Source organism: Nerophis lumbriciformis, linkage group LG17 (assembly GCF_033978685.3).
Source record: "Nerophis lumbriciformis linkage group LG17, RoL_Nlum_v2.1, whole genome shotgun sequence".
In the NCBI taxonomy this organism is placed as follows: domain Eukaryota; kingdom Metazoa; phylum Chordata; class Actinopteri; order Syngnathiformes; family Syngnathidae; genus Nerophis; species Nerophis lumbriciformis.
The window spans coordinates 493,211-510,000 of NC_084564.2; the positions used below are offsets into that span (position 1 = coordinate 493,211).

At 34.8% G+C, this 16,790-nt stretch overlaps 1 protein-coding gene across 1 annotated transcript in view; it reads left to right on the forward strand.

The window, feature by feature from the left end:
- tenm4 (teneurin transmembrane protein 4) overlaps nucleotides 1-16,790 on the forward strand; it is a 218,553-nt gene that overhangs the window by 36,540 nt on the left and 165,223 nt on the right. The window lies entirely within an intron of this gene.

Below are 16,790 nucleotides of genomic sequence, written 5' to 3' on the forward strand. Positions count from 1 at the left end.
TGAATTGATGGGATGTTGAAGTGATGAAGTGATGGGATGATGAAGTGATGGAATGATGAAGTGATGAAGTGATGGAATGATCAAGTGATGAAGTGATGGAATGATGAAGTTATAGTGATGAAGTGATGAATTGATGGGATGATGAAGTTATAGTGATGAAGTGATGAATTGATGGGATGTTGAAGTGATGAAGTGATGGGATGATGAAGTGATGGAATGATGAAGTGATGAAGTGATGGAATGATGAAGTGATGAGATGATGAAGTGATGGAATGATGAAGTGATGAAGTGATGGAATGATGAAGTGATGAAGTGATGGGATGATGAAGTGATGGAATGATGAAGTGATGGAATGATGAAGTGATGGGATGATGAAGTGATGGAATGATGAAGTGATGAAGTGATAAAGTGATGAAGTGATGAAGTGATGGAATGATGAAGTTATAGTGATGAAGTGATGAATTGATGGGATGTTGAAGTGATGAAGTGATGGGATGATGAAGTGATGGAATGATGAAGTGATGAAGTGATGGAATGATCAAGTGATGAAGTGATGGAATGATGAAGTTATAGTGATGAAGTGATGAATTGATGGGATGTTGAAGTGATGAAGTGATGAAGTGATGGGATGATGAAGTGATGAAGGGATGATGAAGTAATGGAATGATGAAATGATGAAGTGATGAAGTGATGAAGGGATGAATAAGTGTGTGTTGGCAGGACTGAAGATAATGTTTCATGTTGGCAGAGGACCAAGAGGTGCAATAAAAGACATCACAACATCATTGTCTGATCTTTAATCACAGGCCTTTTATTTTGAAAGGATGGCTTGCTAGATTGATGTCTGTGAGGCTCAGTGCCAGGAGAACCTTATGTCTCACCTTCTTACCTTTCATACAAGCACTCCTGCACAGGGTGTGATGTCATGTGCGATACAAGCAGCCCGGCACAGTGTTTACTTGTGTGTGACATCATGTGCGATCCAAGCAGAGTGTTTACTTGTGTGTGATATCATGTGCAATACAAGCAGTCCTGTAGAGTGTTTACTTGTGTGTGATATCGTGTGCAATACAAGCAGTCCTGTAGAGTGTTTACTTGTGTGTGATATCATGTGCGATACAAGCAGAGTGTTTACTTGTGTGTGATATCATGTGTGATACAAGCAGTCCTGCAGCTGGACAGACATCTAAATGTCCTCCAATAAACAAACAATGTATTCTATTTTACTAAAGTCATTTACAAAAGGTAAACATGCTAGGCCAGTGGTCCCCAACCACCGGGCCGCAAGCAGGAATAGGATGATGAGATGCAAGCAGGAATAGGATGATGAGATGCAAGCAGGAATAGGATGATGAGATGCAAGCAGGAATAGAATGATGAGATGCAAGCAGGAATAGGATGATGAGATGCAAGCAGGAATAGGATGATGAGATGCAAGCAGGAATAGGATGATGAGATGCAAGCAGGAATAGGATGATGAGATGCAAGCAGGAATAGGATGATGAGATGCAAGCAGGAATAGGATGATGAGATGCAAGCAGGAATAGGATGATGAGATGCAAGCAGGAATAGAATGATGAGATGCAAGCAGGAATAGGATGATGAGATGCAAGCAGGAATAGGATGATGAGATGCAAGCAGGAATAGGATGATGAGATGCAAGCAGGAATAGGATGATGAGATGCAAGCAGGAATAGGATGATGAGATGCAAGCAGGAATAGGATGATGAGATGCACGCTCACATGGTCACAGAGGAAGAAAAGAAGACGCCATGACCTCCACAAGGACGTTTAAAAGGGCGTTAAAATGATTTTCAAAATAAGAGCTGACTTCCTCACCTTCTCCTGGCATGAAACACTTGTGATGCAGGAGCGTGTTGAAAGATTGAGGTTAGACTGTGACAGGAGTCTTTGAACGCAGCACGCCGTGGTGACAGGAGTCTTTGAACGCAGCACGCCACTGTGGAGTGTCGGCGAGGGACCGCAGCCCCCCCCCCCACCCCCCCACCATCTTTGAAACCACTTTTATTCTTTGACTTGTGCAGTGAAGTCTTTGTCTTCTTCTTCTTCTTCTTCTGCTCCTCCAACGTTATACCAATAGTAATAATAATACTACTATTAATATTAATAATAATACTTATTATTATTATGATTATGATTCTATTGAAATAGTGCTATTCTATCAGAGACGAGGATCCAACCTTCATATTCCCTTCATGTCTTTTCATTATTGCCTTTCTTGTTTCTTTGTTGATATTATTATTTTGGAAATTCTCACTTAGTTACAGAATCACTTACTTAATTACTTATTTATTTAGTTACTTACCTTCTTACTTTGTTACTCACTCACTTACTTACTAACCCTCACGTACTTAGTTATTTATTTACTTTCATACTTATGTGCTTACCTACTCATTTACTTACCTATTTAGTTATTTTACCTACTTACCTAATACTTAGTTACTTATTTATTGCCTACTTACCTATTATTGACCTACTTATTTACTTACTTTGTCATGTATCTATTTACCTACTTACTTAACCATGACTTACTTTTTTAGTTGTTTACTTACTTATTTATTTACTTATGTACTGGTTACTAACTTACTTACTAACCCTTACTCACTTAGTTATTTACTTACTTAGTTATTTATTTAGTTATTTACTTTCATACTTATGTACTTACCTGCTCACTTACTTATTTACTTACCTATTTAGTTATTTTACCTATTCGCATAATACACAGTTATTTAGTTACTTATTTCTTGCCTACTTACCTATTATTAACCTACTTATTTACTTACTTTGTCATGTGCACTTATTTCTTATCTACTTACCTATTACTTACTTACTTATTTACTTATTTTGTCATGTATCTATTTGTTTACTTACTTATTTATTACCTACTCACCTACGACTTACTTAGTTATTTATTTACTTTCATACTTATTTACTTACCTACTCATTTACTTATTTACTCACATATTTAGTTATTTTACCTACTTACCTAATACGTACTTACTTAGTTATTTACTGACTTATTTCCTGTCTACTTACCTATTACTTACCTATTTATTTACTTACTTTGTCATATATCCATTTACCATACTTACCTATTTCTTACGTACTTACCTTACTTAATTATTTACCTATGTACTCGTTACTAACTTACTTACTTTCTTACCTACTTACTAATTATTTCCTTACTTACTCTTTTACTTAGTTGTTTACTTACTTGGCTAGTTATTGACCTACTTTATTACTTACTTATGTATTTACTTATGTACTGGTACTTATTTAATTACGTATTTACTTAGTTAATAACTTACTTTCTTACTTATTTATGTATTTACTTATTACTAACTTACTTACTTAGTTACAGAATCACTTACTTAGTTACTTATTTATTTAGTTACTTACCTTCATACTTTGTTACTCACTCACTTACTTACTAACCCTTGCGTACTTAGTTATTTACTTACTTTCATACTTATGTACTTACCTACTCATTTACTTACCTATTTAGTTATTTTACCTACTTGACTAATACTTAGTTACTTATTTCTTGCCTACTTACCTATTATTGACCTACTTATTTACTTACTTTGTCATTTATCTATTTACCTACTTACTTAACCATGACTTACTTTTTTAGTTGTTTACTTACTTACTTATTTATTTACTTATGTACTGGTTACTATCTTACTTACTAACCCTTACTCACTTAGTTATTTACTTACTTAGTTACTTATTTAGTTATTTACTTTCATACTTATGTACTTACCTGCTCACTTACTTATTTACTTACCTATTTAGTTATTTTACCTATTTACATAATACACAGTTATTTAGTTACTTATTTCTTGCCTACTTTTTATTAACCTACTTATTTACTTACTTTGTCATGTGCACTTATTTCTTATCTACTTACCCATTACTTACTTACTTATTTTGTCATGTATCTATTTATTTACTTACTTATTTACTACCTACTCACCTATGACTTACTTCGTTATTTATTTACTTTCATACTTATTTACTTCCCTACTCATTTACTTATTTACTCACATATTTAGTTATTTTACCTACTTACCTAATACGTACTTACTTAGTTATTTACTGACTTATTTCCTGTCTACTTACCTATTACTTACCTACTTATTTACTTACTTTGTCATATATCCATTTACCATACTTACCTATTTTTTACGTACTTACCTTACTTAATTATTGACCTATGTACTCGTTACTAACTTACTTACTTTCTTACCTACTTACTTTCTTACTAATTATTTCCTTACTTACTCTTTTACTTAGTTGTTTACTTACTTGGCTAGTTATTGACCTACTGTATTACTTACTTATGTATTTACTTATGTACTGGTACTAATTTATTTACGTATTTACTTAGTTAATAACTTACTTTCTTACTTATTTATGTATTTACTTATTACTAACTTACTTACTTTATTACCTATTAACTTACTTACGTATTTATGTATTTACTGATGTACTTATTACTAACTGACTTCCTTTATTACCTTACTAATTCCTTCCTTACTTACTTAGTTATGTACTTACTTGGTTAGTTATTTGCTTCCTTAGCGAGCCTAGTATGATGTTGTCCTCAGAGTAGTCTTCTATTGGGGCCAGTAGCACACTCTTGTTGATGAAGGGCGTCTTGTTAACTTATTGTAGTTGTTGATGTGTTAACTTATTGTAGTTGTTGATGTGTTAAGTTATTGTAGTTGTTGATGTGTTAACTTATTGTAGTTGTGTGTTGTTAAGTTGAGGAGAGAAGTGCTAGCATGGCTAAAGGGTTAGCATGTGTATTTCAGCGGCATCTAAATAGAAGCGTGAGCTGGGATAATTAGCTGGATTTGACTCAAAGCGCATGAGAAATCCGGATTAGAGCAAATCTCTGCTGAACACAGCTCATCCTGCACGTCCCCTGTCGGGTCTTAAGACTGTCCCCCCCCCCCCGGGCCCAGGACCAGAGTCGAGGACCATTCCACTAACTGCCAGCGTGAGAAGCTTCCTCTGATAATGTCCAGCAGGACTCCTGAAAGTCTGCAAATGAGCCTGAGAAGATCTGCACTAATCCTGCAAACATCACACTCTTCAAGTCTTGTCACAACCACACTCACACAGGAAGTACAATCACTCACACAGGAAGTACAATCACTCACACAGGAAGTACAATCACTCACACAGGAAGTACAATCACTCACACAGGAAGTGCAATCACTCACACAGGAAGTACAATCACTCACACAGGAAGTACAATCACTCACACAGGAAGTACAATCACTCACACAGGAAGTACAATCACTCACACAGGAAGTGCAATCACTCACACAGGATGTAGAATCACTGACACAGGAAGTAGAATCACTGACACAGGAAGTAGAACCAAAAGTCTTCATTTCTATTTTGGTAATGTAGCTAAAGATGATAATTCATTTCTATTTGGCTACAAAAGCTAAAGATGCTAAATCATTTGTATTTGGCTAATGTAGCTGAAGATGCTAGGTCAATTCTATGTTGCTATAATAGCTGAAGATGCTAAATCATTTGTATTTTAGTAATGTAGCTGAAGATGCTAGGTCAATTCTATTTGGCTAAAATAGCTGAAGATGCTAAGACATTTTTGTTTGGCTAATGTACCTGAAGATGCTAAATCATTTGTATTTTAATAATGTAGCTGAAAATGCTAAGTCATTTCTATTTGGCTAAAATAGCTGAAGATGCTAAGTCAATTATATTTGGCTAATATAGCTGAAGATGCTAAATCATTTGTCTTTTGGTAATGTCGCTGAAGATGCTAAGTCATTTGTATTTGGCTAAAATAGCTGAAGATGCTAAGTCATTTCTATTTGGCTAAAATAGCTGAAGATGCTAAGTCATTTCTATTTGGGTAAAATAGCTGACGATGCTAAGTCAATTCTATTTGGCTAATATAGCTGAAGATGGTAAGACATTTTTGTTTGGCTAATGTAGCTGAAGATGCTAAATCATTTGTATTTTGGTAATGTAGCTGAAGATGCTAAGTCATTTCTATTTGTCTACGGTAGCTAAAGATGATCATTAATTTCTATTTGGCTACAAAAGCTAAATATGCTAAATCATTTGTATTTGGCTACGGTATCTGAAGATGCTAAATCATTTCTATTTGGCTAATGTAGCTGAAGAGGGTAGGCCATTTCTATTTGGCTAATGTAGCCAAAGATGCTAAGTCATTTCTATGTTGCTAATATAGCTGAAGATGCTAAATCATTTGTATTTTGGTAATGTAGCTGAAGATGCTAAGTCATTTCTATTTGTCTACGGTAGCTAAAGATGATCATTAATTTATATTTGGCTACAAGAGCTAAATATGCTAAATCATTTGTATTTGGCTACGGTATCTGAAGATGCTAAATCATTTCTATTTGGCTAATGTAGCTGAAGAGGGTAGGCCATTTCTATTTGGTAATGTAGCCGAAGATGCTAAGTCATTTCTATGTTGCTAATATAGCTGAAGATGCTAAATATTTTATATTTTGCTAATGTAGCTGAAGATGCTAAGTCATTTCTATTTGGCTTATGTAGCTAAAGATGCTACATCATTTCAATGTTGCTAATGTTGCTGAAGATGCTAAATCATTTCTATTTGTCTACGGTATCTAAAGATGCCAAGTAATTTTATTTGGCTATGGTGGCTAAAGATGTTATATCATTTCTATGTGGCTAATGTAACAAAAAATATTAAATCATTTATTTTTTGCTAATGTAGCTGAAGATGCTAAGTAATTTCTATTTGGCTAATGTAGCTGAAGATGCTAAGTAATTTCTATTTGGCTAATGTAGCTGAAGATGCTAAGTAATTTATATTTGTTTATTGTAGCTGAAGATGCTAAGTCATTTCTATTTGGCTGATGTAGCTGAAGATGCTAAGTAATTTCTATTTGTTCATTGTAGCTGAATATGCTAAGTCATTTCTATTTGGCTCATGTAGCTGAAGATGCTAAATAATTTCTATATGGCTAATGTTGCTAAAGATGCTAAATCATTCTTATTTGGCTGCGGTAGCTGAAGATGCTAAATCATTTCTATTTGGCTAATGTAGCTAAAGATGCTAAATCATTTTTATTTGGCTATGGTAGCTGAAGTTGCTAAATAAGTTATATTTGGTTGCGGTAGCTAGAGATGCTCAATCATTTCTATTTGGCTAGTGTAGCTAAAAATGCCAAATCATTAATTGTTTGCTAATGTCGCTAAAGATGCTAAGTTGTTTCTTTTTGGCTAATGTAGCTAAAAATTCCAAATCATTTATTTTTTGCTAATGTCGCTAAATATGCTAAGTCGTTTCTATTTGGCTAATGTAGCTAAAAATGCCAAATCATTAATTTTTTGCTAATGTCGCTAAAGATGCTAAGTTGTTTCTATTTGGCTAATGTAGCTAAAAATGCCAAATCATTTATTTTTTGCTAATGTCGCTAAAAATGCTAAGTTGTTTCTATTTGGCTAATGTAGCTAAAAATGCCAAATCATTTATTTTTTGCTAATGTCGCTAAAGATGCTAAGTCGTTTCTATTTGGCTAATGTAGCTAAAAATGCCAAATCATTAATTTTTTGCTAATGTCGCTAAAGATGCTAAGTTGTTTCTATTTGGCTAATGTAGCTAAAAATGCCAAATCATTTATTTGTTGCTAATGTCGCTAATGATGCTAAGTCGTTTCTTTTTGGCTAATGTAGCTAAAAATGCCAAATCATTTATTTTTTGCTAATGTCGCTAAAAATGCTAAGCTGTTTCTATTTGGCTAATGTAGCTAAAAATGCCAAATCATTTATTTTTTGCTAATGTTGCTAAAGATGCTAAGTTGTTTCTATTTGGCTAATGTAGCTAAAAATGCCAAATCATTTATTTTTTGCTAATGTCGCTAAAGATGCTAAGTTGTTTCTATTTGGCTAATGTAGCTGAAGATGCTAAATTATTTGTATTTGTCTGCGGGAGCTAACGATGCTAAAGCTGCTCCTGCTAACATTTGTGAGTCCCTTCCAAGGACTAATGAGCATGTTAGTTTTCTGACTTTGTGCTGAGAATCCTCTCCTAATTTGCTCAGCGTCTCCTCAAGAGCTGAGTCATGGCCGCCCGCCTTTCAAGTGCTGATTATGTGGTTGTGGGTCAGTGTTGAAATGTTACACTTTCTACTTCCTGTCTGAGTGGAAAATCACCTTTTGTGTCTCTGCCTTTCTTTTCTCTTATTGATGGAAACTAGCACACTTCTGTCTTTGCTAACAGCTCGCTTTGTTTGTTTCTTTGTGTTGTGTTGTGTTGTGTTGTGTTGTATTGTGTCAGCAGCATGATGGAATGTCATTTAGCATCAAGTGTTTGGGAACGGCCGACTGCTTTTGCATCTGTGCAACCTCGCCACACACACACGACATTAGGCCACGCCCACATTAGCACGTACAAAATGACCACACGTCGCTAAACTGGCCGATCCTAAGACTGCAAGTCTTGGTTGACTAAAGAGTCACGCAAAATCCTCCTTCTCACCCTAAAACAACTTCAATACATCTTTTTAAATGTTGCTGAGACACCACATATATTAAGTAGCTAACTATGCTAAGGAAGCAAGGGAGGATGCTAACTGTGCTAATACAGCCAAAGATGCTAATCGTGCTAACACAGCCAAAGATGCTAGGAGTGCTAATATAGCCAAATATGCAATTAATGCTAATACAGCCAAAGATGCTAATCGTGCTAACACAGCCAAAGATGCTAATCGTGCTAACACAGCCAAAGATGCTAAGAGTGCTAATATAGCCAAATATCTAAAGAGTGCTAATATGGTCGAAGATGCTAAGAGTGCTAATATAGCCAAATATGCAATTAATGCTAATACAGCCAAAGATGCTAATCGTGCTAACACAGCCAAAGATGCTAATCGTGCTAACACAGCCAAAGATGCTAAGAGTGCTAATATAGCCAAATATGTAAAGAGTGCTAATATGGTCAAAGATGCTAAGAGTGCTAATATGGTCGAATATGCTATGAGTATTAATTTTACCAACGATGCTAAGAGTGCTAATATAGCCGAAGATGCCAAGAGTGTTAATTTAGCCAAAGATGCAAAACGTGCTGATGTAGCCAATGCTAAGAATGCTAATATTGCCAAATATGCTAAGTGTGGTAATGTAGTCGAAGATGCAAAGAGTGCTAATATAGCCGAAGATGCTAATAGTGCTAAAATAGCCGAAGAGGCTAATAGCGTTAAAATAGCCAAAGATGCAAAGAGTGCTATTATAGCTGAAGATGCTAATAGTGCTAAAATAGCCAAAGATGCTAGTAGCGTTAAAATAGCCAAAGATGCAAAGTGTGCTATTATAGCTGAAGATGCTAATAGTGCTAAAATAGCCAAAGATGCTAGTAGCGTTAAAATAGCCAAAGATGCAAAGAGTGCTAATATAGCCAAAGATGCAAACAGTGCTACTATAGCCGAAGATGCAAAGAGTGCTAATACAACTAAAAATGCTAACCATAGCTAAATATAACCTAATATGCTGAGTGTTAATATAGTCGAAGATGCAAAGAGTGCTAATATAGCAGCATATGTTAAAAGTGCTAATATAGCCGAAGATGCCAAGAGTGCTAATATAGTCGAAGATGCAAAGTGTGTTAATATAGCCGAAGATGCCAAGAATTTTAATTTAGCCGAAGATGCCAAGAGTGTTAATTTAGCCAAAGATGCAAAAAGTGCTGATATAGCCAATGCTAAGAATGCTAATATAGCCAAATATGCTAAGAGTGGTAATGTAGTCGAAGATGCAACGAGTGCTAATGTAGTCAAAGATGCTAATAGTGCTAAAATAGCCAAAGATGCTAATAGCGTTAACATAGCCAAAGATGCAAAGAGTGCTATTATAGCTGAAGATGTTAATAGTGCTAAAATCGCCAAAGATGCTAGTAGCGTTAAAATAGCCAAAGATGCATAGAGTGCTAATATAGCTGAATATGCTAATAGTGCTAAAATAGCCAAAGATGCTAATAGCGTTAAAATAGCCAAAGATGCAAAGAGTGCTAATATAGCCAAAGATGAAAAGAGTGCTAATATAGCCAAAGATGCAAACAGTGCTACTATAGCCGAAGATGCAAAGAGTGCTAATACAACTAAAAATGCTAACCATAGCTAAATATAGCCCAATATGCTGAGTGTTAATATAGTCGAAGATGCACAGAGTGCTAATATAGCAGCATATGTTAAAAGTGCTAATATAGCCGAAGAAGCCAAGAGTGCTAATATAGTCGAAGATGCAAAGTGTGTTAATATAGCCGAAGATGCCAAGAATTTTAATTTAGCCAAAGATGCCAAGAGTGTTAATTTAGCCAAAGATGCAAAAAGTGCTGATATAGCCAATGCTAAGAATGCTAATATAGCCAAATATGCTAAGAGTGGTAATGTAGTCGAAGATGCAAAGAGTGCTAATGTAGCCGAAGATGCTAATAGTGCTAAAATAGCCAAAGAGGCTAATAGCGTTAAAATAGCCAAAGATGCATAGAGTGCTATTGTGGCTGAAGATGCTAATAGTGCTAAAATAGCCAAAGATGCTCGTAGCGTTAAAATAGCCAAAGATGCAAAGAGTGCTAATATAGCCAAAGATGAAAAGAGTGCTAATATAGCTAAAGATGCTAATTGTGCTAACACAGCCAAATATGCTAATCGTGCTAACACAGCCAAAGATGCTAAGAGTGCTAATATAGCCAAATATGTAAAGAGTGCTAATATGGTCGAAGATGCTAAGAGTGCTAATATGGTCGAATATGCTATGAGTATTAATTTTACCAACGATGCCAAGAGTGCTAATATAGCTGAAGATGCCAAGAGTGCTAATATAGTCGAAGATGCAAAGTGTGTTAATATAGCCGAAGATGCCAAGAATTTTAATTTAGCCGAAGATGCCAAGAGTGTTAATTTAGCCAAAGATGCAAAAAGTGCTGATATAGCCAATGCTAAGAATGCTAATATAGCCAAATATGCTAAGAGTGGTAATGTAGTCGAAGATGCAAAGAGTGCTAATATAGCCAAAGATGCTAATAGTGCTAAAATAGCCAAAGAGGCTAATAGCGTTAAAATAGCCAAAGATGCATAGAGTGCTATTGTAGCTGAAGATGCTAACAGTGCTAAAATAGCCAAAGATGCTAGTAGCGTTAAAATAGCCAAAGATGCAAAGAGTGCTATTATAGCTGAAGATGCTAATAATGCTAAAATAGCCAAAGATGCTCGTAGCGTTAAAATAGCCAAAGATGCAAAGAGTGCTAATATAGCCAAAGATGAAAAGAATGCTAATATAGCTAAAGATGCAAACAGTGCTAATATAGCAGAAGATGCAAAGAGTGCCAATACAACTAAAAATGCTAACCATAGCTAAATATAGCCCAATATGCTGAGTGTTAATATAGCCAAAGATGCATAGAGTGCTAATATACGTAGCTCAAGATGCTAATAGTGCTAAAATAGCCAAAGATGCTAATAGCGTTAAAATAGCCAAAGATGCAAAGAGTGCTAATATAGCCAAAGATGAAAAGAGTGCTAATATAGCCAAAGATGCAAACAGTGCTAATATAGCCAAAGATGCAAAGAGTGCATAGCCATAACCATAGCTAAATATAGCCCAATATGCTGAGTGTTAATATAGTCGAAGATGCACAGAGTGCTAATGTAGCAGCATATGTTAAAAGTGCTAATATAGCCGCACATGTTTGGAGTGCTTATATAACCAACTATTCTAAGAGTGCTGATATAGCGAAAGATGCAAATAATGCTAACATAGACGTAGATGCTGAGAGCGTTAATATAACTAAATATGCTATTGTGCTAATATAACCAAATATGCTAAGACTGCTGAAATATCCGTGGATGCTAAGAGTGCTAAAGTAGCCACATTTGCTGAGAGTGCTAACATAGCTGAAGATTCAAAGAGTGCTAATACAACCCAAGATGCTAATTGTGTTAATGCAACCGAAGATGCTATAGATGCTAATATAGCAGAATATACAAATTATTAATATAGCTAAATATGCTAATAGTGATACCATAGCTAAAGATGCTACAGTAAGTGTGCTCATTAATCCAAAGGTGCTAAGAGTGCTACAATAATCAAAGATGGTAAGAGTGCTAATATGGCTGAATATGCTAATAATGCTAAACTAACCAAAGATGCTGAGAGTGCTTCTATAGCCTACAATGCTAAGACAGAGTGGCCAAGTATATTAAGGCAGCTGGCTTGCTAATGTAGCTGAAGATGCAAAGAGTGCTAACATAGACCAATATGCTAAAGTAGCCGCAGATGCTAAGACGACTAATGTAGCCAAATATGTGAAGAGTGATAAAGTAGCGGCAGATGCTAAGAGAGTTAATATAGCCGCAGACGCTAAGAGTGCTAAAATAGCCAAAGGGTGCTAAAATAGCCTGAGATGCTAATATAGCTAATGTAGCCAAAGATACTAAGCATAATTCATTTAAACTTTATTTAACTGAGTAAAAACGAATTGCGATTTAAATCTCTTTTTACAAGAGTGACCTGGCCAAGATGGCGGCAAAGACAGCTTTCATAAATAAATGGGACAACAACAAAAACAAGTTTCATAAATAAATAGGACAACAACAAAAACAAGTTTCATAAATAAATAGGACAACAACAAAAACAAGTTTCATAAATAAATAGGACAACAACAAAACAGGTTTCATAAATAATAGGACAACAACAAAAACAGGTTTCATAAATAAATAAGACAACAACAAAAACAAGTTTCATAAATAAATAGGACAACAACAAAACAGGTTTCATAAATAATAGGACAACAACAAAAACAGGTTTCTTAAATATTAGGACAACAACAAAAACACATTTCATAAATAGATAGGACAACAACAAAAACATGTCTCATAAATAATATGACAACAACAAAAATACGTTTCATATATAATAGGACAACAACAAAACAGGTTTCATAAATAATAGGACAACAACAAAAACAGGTTTCTTAAATAATAGGACAACAACAAAAACACATTTCATAAATAAATAGGACAACAACAAAAACATGTCTCATAAATAATAGGACAACAACAAAAACAAGTTTCATAAAAAAATAGGACAACAACAAAAACAGGTTTCATTAATAAATAAGACAACAACAAAAACAAGTTTCATAAATAAATAGGATAACAACAAAACAGGTTTCATAAATAATAGGACAACAACAAAAACAGGTTTCTTAAATATTAGGACAACAACAAAAACACATTTCATAAATAAATAGGACAACAACAAAAACATGTCTCATAAATAATATGACAACAACAAAAATACGTTTCATATATAATAGGACAACAACAAAACAGGTTTCATAAATAATAGGACAACAACAAAAACAGGTTTCTTAAATAATAGGACAACAACAAAAACACATTTCATAAATAAATAGGACAACAACAAAAACATGTCTCATAAATAATAGGACAACAACAAAAACAAGTTTCATAAAAAAATAGGACAACAACAAAAACAGGTTTCATAAATAAATAAGACAACAACAAAAACAAGTTTCATAAATAAATAGGACAACAACAAAACAGGTTCCATAAATAATAGGACAACAACAAAAACAGGTTTCTTAAATATTAGGACAACAACAAAAACACATTTCATAAATAAATAGGACAACAACAAAAACATGTCTCATAAATAATAGGACAACAACAAAAACAAGTTTCATAAAAAAATAGGACAACAACAAAAACAGGTTTCATTAATAAATAAGACAACAACAAAAACAAGTTTCATAAATAAATAGGATAACAACAAAACAGGTTTCATAAATAATAGGACAACAACAAAAACAGGTTTCTTAAATATTAGGACAACAACAAAAACACATTTCATAAATACATAGGACAACAACAAAAACATGTCTCATAAATAATATGACAACAACAAAAATACGTTTCATATATAATAGGACAACAACAAAACAGGTTTCATAAATAATAGGACAACAACAAAAACAGGTTTCTTAAATAATAGGACAACAACAAAAACACATTTCATAAATAAATAGGACAGCAACAAAAACATGTCTCATAAATAATAGGACAACAACAAAAACAAGTTTCATAAAAAAATAGGACAACAACAAAAACAGGTTTCATAAATAAATAAGACAACAACAAAAACAAGTTTCATAAATAAATAGGACAACAACAAAACAGGTTTCATAAATAATAGGACAACAACAAAAACAGGTTTCTTAAATATTAGGACAACAACAAAAACACATTTCATAAATAAATAGGACAACAACAAAAACATGTCTCATAAATAATATGACAACAACAAAAATACGTTTCATATATAATAGGACAACAACAAAACAGGTTTCATAAATAATAGGACAACAACAAAAACAGGTTTCTTAAATAATAGGACAACAACAAAAACAGGTTTCTTAAATAATAGGACAACAACAAAAACACATTTCATAAATAAATAGGACAACAACAAAAACATGTCTCATAAATAATATGACAACAACAAAAATATGTTTCATATATAATAGGACAACAACAAAAACAGATTTCATAAAATCTTGTAAAAGCTTGTAGCTTTTAGCTTGTAACTTTTAGCTTGTAGCTTTTAGCTTGTAGCTTTTAGCTTGTAACTTTTAGCTTGTAACCTTTAGCTTGTAACTTTTAGCTTGTAACTTTTAGCTTGTAGCTTTTAGCTTGTAACTTTTAGCTTGTGACTTTTAGCTTGTAGCTTTTAGCTTGTAGCTTTTAGCTTGTAACTTTTAGCTTGTAGCTTGTAGCTTTTAGCTTGTAGCTTTTAGCTTGTAGCTTTTAGCTTGTAACTTGTAGTTGCAACATTGTGTTGTTAAAAGCTGCAGTGGACATGTGTTGAGGATGTCAGTTTGCACAGTTTTGCCAACTTAAAGAAGCGAGTGAGAGCTGGCAGAAAAAGATCACGGTCGCGACTTTCTAACGAGACTGGTAATTAGTGACTCTGCGGGGAACACATCGTTAGCAGTCAGCAGGTAGCATGTTGCAGCCTGGCTAATGAGGCCGCTAACTTAACGCAGCGTAGGCTAGCTGACGCCATTAACCGCTAAACGCTGCACTCGACGCTGAGCCGGGATGGAGTGTGAGCCAATCAACTCTTCTGCTCGTCTTCAAGCGTTAGCGACGACCCGTCTTGACCTCCTGCGCTTGTTTTACACAATGGTGTTTGTCACCAGGAGCTCACCACCGCGCATTAAAATCAGCCATTTTGTGTCCGCTGTAGCACATTTAAAGGCGTATATATGACGTCATTAAGTTAGCGTACAAACTAGCGATGGCTACCGACTCCAGTACTTTTGAGGCCTCAGCCGAATTTGCCAATCCTAATAAACACTGATTCAAGTCAATCCAACGGTGCAATCACTCCAGCAGCACTGAGAGCCGACTCGGCCAAATGACCTCTAGGTAATGTCGACATTTTCCATGCCAAGAAAGAAATTGACTCCAATGTAAGCCAAGTAAGAATCCACTTTTCCCCAAAAAATGCGCTAGCTTGATGCTAATAATACATTGGCTTTGCTATTGTCATGCTACTGGTTAGCATTAGCAATTTTACATGGCGATTTGAACACCTCCAAATGTGTTGATGAAGCTAAGATCCACCAGAGGGCTGCTTGTAACAGTGAATAATGTGCCGATTATAAAATTATTAGAGATGTCCGATAACATCGGACTGCCGATATTATCGGCCGATAAATGCTTTAAAATGTGATATCGGAAAATATCGGTATCAGTTTCAAAAAGTAAAATGTATGACTTTTTAAAAGGCCGCTGTGTACACAGACGTAGGGAGAAGTACAGAGCGCCAATAAACCTTAAAGGCACTGCCTTTGCGTGCCGGCCCAATCACATAATATCTACGGCTTTTCACACACACAAGTGAATGCCAGGCATACTTGGTCAACAGCCATACAGGTCACACTGAGGGTGGCCGTATAAACAAGTTTAACACTGTTACAAATATGCGCCACACTGTGAACCCACACCAAACAAGAATGACAAACACATTTCGGGAGAACATCCGCACCGTAACACAACAGAACAAATACCCAGAATCCCTTGCAGCACTAACTCTTTCGGGACGCTACGATATACACCCCCCTGCTATGTCCTACCCCGCCCACCTCAACCTCCTCATGCTCTCTCAGGGAGAGCATGTCCCAAATTCTAAGCTGCTGTTTTGAGGCATGTTAAAAAAAAAGAATGCACTTTGTGACTTCAATAATAAATATGGCAGTGCCATGTTGCCATTTTTTTTCCCCATAACTTGAGTTGATTTATTTTGGAAAACCTTGTTACATTGTTTAATGCATCCAGCGGGGCATCACAACAAAATTAGGCATAATAATGTGTTCATTCCACCACTGTATATATCGCTATCGCTTGATATCGGAATCGGTAATTAAGAGTTGGACAATATCGGGATATCGGCAAAAAAGCCATTATCGGACATCTCTAAAAAGTATAATAAAATATATTTTTTTACGTACATTTAGACTAAAAAATATTTGATTTTACAGTAAAAAACTGGCAGCTTAGTCATCAGAATTTCACTGTAGTTAAAAAGTGTTTGACCATAAATGAAAAAAACAGTACCACTGTTTTTTTTTTTTAAATGGCAGCTTAATTGCCAAAATTTTACAGTAAAATTCGACAATTTTTTTTTTACTTTATTATTTTTTACAG